Consider the following 4,372-nt stretch of genomic DNA (forward strand, 5'->3'; position numbering starts at 1 on the left):
CTTTTCAGACCGATGAGCTTTGTAAAAATCGACGCGTTTCAGAAAGGCGAGGCATAGAGGAGAAACAATAATGTACATTTTGTGGAAAATAATGTGTTTTTTTAACCTTAAACCGCATAAACACATTTCATTACACCAAATACATAAAATAATGTTCTTTTTTAGCAACGTCATATGCAAAGCAGGAAAACCCCCACCCCAAAGCTGTGTGTGGATTTAATTGCAGAGACAGGAGACAAATGACAAGCTGAACAAGAGAACATCCCTCATCCATTTAAAACAACAAACCCCTAAACCCACACAGCCATCCTCCTTTAGTAGCCATCAACTACCACCATGCAGCTTTCTTTGTGTCCTTTGAAGCAGACAGGGAGAACTTTATGAAAGACTGGCAGGCAGAAAAATTGTAGGAAGCGCCGTATACCCACGCACGCTCAAAAAGCAGCTTCATGTCAATGAGAGGGAAGGGCTGTTGTGAGAGTTTGGCACTGGCAGAGAGGAACTTATGGAAAGTTTCCTTTGTAAACGATTCTGTCAGCGATGTCCACGAGTTGAGCAACTGGCTAATGTGACAGTTTAGACCAACTGCATCATACAAGGCGAGTGAAAAATGTTAGCCAGACCATTAAGGATGTCATATTCGATATAAAATCTATCAGTGCTATGACCATACCAATCACACAATAGTTGTTTCGTAACCTAGTGATCTCCATGCTGCCTACATAGGCAGCTTCCTTCTAAGGCAGCATCCTAATATCATAGAATCTCATAAATGACAGAATTGGAACAGCGCTCCTGTGAACTGCACAAAAATCTAGCTGACATTTGTTTCCAGTTGTCTGACATTAGCTTGTTGCTAAGCTAACAAAGTGATACTTCAACACAACACCATGGCATTTGCGTTAAATTATATTGCATTCAATGTATACATTTTATCAGCATTTTTAGTGTATACTAAAACAAAAATAATATATAATACCAAGCTGAAATCAAATAAAATGTAAATATTAAATGAAATGTAGAAATATTGCCTTGTTGAGGTACAAAAATTAATAAAACTGATAAAAATCTACATAGATAATTATGGCTGTAACAAATGATTATTTTGATGATCAATTAATCTTTTTCAAAAAATCTATTAATCTATTGATTTTTTTTTTTTTTACATTTAATATATTTATTATTTTCTGATCAGTCCATTAAGCATTACCAATAACCTTAGTTAACCTACCAATAAATAACCATAACTTCTGCCATTAATCTTCCAATGTTTTATTTAAACATTTTCTCATAAAATACTCATAAAATAATTTTAGCAGAACTGACCGTGCATTAAATAAATTAGTCCAACTGAGGAGCGAGTTTATTCATCATACATTTTAAAGAACCAACAGTGACTTGTGAAATGCTTTGTAACCATAACGCAAATCATTTCTCCGTCTCTGTTAACACATTACACTCTTCATGAATATAAAGTTCATGCGTGTCCTGAAAATGTGCATTTGTGCATGTGTTAGTTTGGTTATAGAATACGGTTGTCACACTCCTAAAAAACAAAACATGGTATGAACACAACTGTATTAAGCATACAAGCCATTAGCATCTGCTCCAGTGAGTCTTGATTTGTGTTAAACATTAAGATTAACATTACAAAGCGTTGACGCATTAAATGACACTAAATGTCAAAAGCACATAAAATTACTTAGATTACTTAAACTAACATTAAAACAATACAATTCAAAATATCAATAAACTACATAATGGCATATAAATAATATTAAAATAGCAGTTTATAATTGCATTGGCACTGCTTAGCACCAAGCTCTACTGTTTGACTTACAGGAATACTTAAGAAGTATTTGAACAAAATACATATCTGCATTTCTCTAGACTCTTTTCCTCCTACTGAACTCATTGCAATGTATTTTGGAACGGGCAAATCTGTGAAGGAAACATGCAATACTGCCTTAGATTGTGGCCAAAATGAGGTATTTTCTATGTGCCTACTATCTGTATTGATCCTATGTAGGCAGCTCACTGGGTTTATGAACAGAGCTGATCTCTGTTGTCTGCAGCAGTGTGTTGGGCAGGTTCCATTCAGAGCGTTTGTGCGCTCAGTCTAAGAACTTTTCTCTGCCTCCCACCATTCAGCAATGGGGAAAAACTTCTGACATTTACATTGCATCATGAAAATTCTGAGTTTCATGAGATTCAAATTACTTTACAGTTATCTAATATGTGAGAAACCGGGAAACATTTCAAGATCTGGCTAAAGCTTGTCATTGACAAATGAACGGCTCTCTGATCAGTTATCACAAAACTGATTACTCAACCATTCATTCATATTTTGTTAACATTTTGTTCTTGGAATAGGTCAAGGCCATGATAGTTTTTGTTGTTTTGATTTCATATCGAAAATTGTACTTCCAAATTAATTAATCTGCACCACTTTTTTAAGGCTAGCTGCCGGAGATGATTTAAATCTTACAGGCTTTGCAACAGCAAAAGGAGAACAAATACATTTTAAACCCACTGTTCCAGACCCCCATAATGGAGCATCAGCTTTGTGAAGATCTGGCTGAAACATGATCTCATTGGCAGGCAGACAATCTGTCTGGTGTAAGACGTGGTGGCCTGCACTAATGTGAAAAAGATGGGGATTTGTTTACATGGCATTACATCAGAGGGCAAGGCCCTGCCTCTGCAGAGCATTACCTCAACAAATGTAACACGAAGACTGTCAGAGAATCTATTAAAATATCCAAAGGGATGCACAGCCGTTTAAAACTAGGAATAATGTTTCTCCTCCATTTCTCACAGCTGTCAGACAACATCTCAATAATACAAGATTCATATCTTCGTATTGTCTGCCGCTGGCAATAGTATGCATTATTTCTGAGAGAAAATAATGTATAAGCATTAAAAGAAAAACATCAAATACATGGGGAGATTGTGGGGATTTGATCATTAAACAATAGCCTGAGATAGTTAAGATGTGGCAACCAAATAAATCAACGATGCACACTCCAAGGTGAACATCTGTGAAATCTGTGAACTGTTTGATAAATCTTTGAAAGCACAGAGTGAGGTCTGGGTGCACTGCAAAAATAATTTTACTTATTCAGTATGATATCGTTTTCCACAAAAGTAAATACATTAATATTTAATGAAAAAAAAATCTAACCATCTTTAAAACGGTTTACTTAAGTTTTTTTCCAGAGAATATCGTGTTTTGCAGCATAAACCTCACTACATTTTGTTAGATTCATGCTTAAAATAATAATAAAATATATTGGGTGAAAAAATTTACTTAATTCCACACACTCTTTAAAAGCAAGTCTTAAAAAAAATAAATAAATAAATAAATTGCAGATAATTCTCTCTTTTAAAGGGGTCATATGACGTTGCTAAAAAAGAACATTATTTTGTGTATTTGGTGTAATGAAATGTGTTTATGCGGTTTAAGGTTAAAAAAAAACATTATTTTCCACATGCTGTACATTATTATCGACTAGGGCTGGGCGATATGACGGTATTATCGTATATCGACGATGTCTCATAAGTATCGCAATGTCGATGTCAACAGTCAGGTAACAGACGATTATCGACAATATCGGGAAAAAAAATGACAAATGATAAACCTTACATAGCCCCATAGTCACCATACAGGTCTTTTTGCATGCAAGAATTAAATAATTTAGTATGAGGGTTGGGCATCGAAAAGCTATTCCAATTTCAGAAATCAGATCAGATGCATAAGGTCAGTAATCAAATTATTTGTTATAAAATTACATTTCGATTCTGCTTCTCAATTTCTATATGTGCTTTTATTGTGATTTCAAAAGATTCAACTGCAAGAAGACGAAATAGAACTCACTTCTGCATTTGCGCGCTGTTTTCTGTGCTGCACACACACACACACACAAAACGCACGCACAAAAGCCGCATCTTAATCGACTAGGGCTGGGCGATATGACGGTATTATCGTATATCGACGATGTCTCATAAGTATCGCAATGTCGATGTCAACAGTCAGGTAACAGACGATTATCGACAATATCGGGAAAAAAGTAACAAATGATAAACCTAGTAAGTTGCAAAAATTTTTTTACATAGCCCCATAGTCACCATACAGGTCTTTTTGCATGCAAGAATGAAATAATTTAGTCGGAGGGTTGGGAATCGAAAAGCTATTCCAATTTCGGAAATCAGATCAGATGCGTAAGTTCAGGAATCAAATTACTTATAAAATTACATTTAGATTCCGCTTTTCGATTTCTGTATGTGCATTTAACTCACTTCGCGCTGTTTTCTGTGCTGCACACACACACACACACAAAACGCACGCACAAAAGCCGCATCAGCCGCATCT

General features: G+C 35.4%; 1 protein-coding gene across 3 annotated transcripts in view; it reads right to left on the reverse strand.

Moving 5' to 3' along the window:
- The window catches only part of LOC107756108 (rho GTPase-activating protein 32-like), a 135,995-nt gene that overhangs the window by 76,981 nt on the left and 54,642 nt on the right, over window positions 1–4,372 (reverse strand). The gene's annotated exons all lie outside the window — the stretch shown is intronic.

This window comes from Sinocyclocheilus rhinocerous, unplaced genomic scaffold (genome assembly GCF_001515625.1).
Source record: "Sinocyclocheilus rhinocerous isolate Xijiao unplaced genomic scaffold, SAMN03320098_v1.1 scaffold682, whole genome shotgun sequence".
Classification (NCBI taxonomy): Eukaryota; Metazoa; Chordata; class Actinopteri; order Cypriniformes; family Cyprinidae; genus Sinocyclocheilus; species Sinocyclocheilus rhinocerous.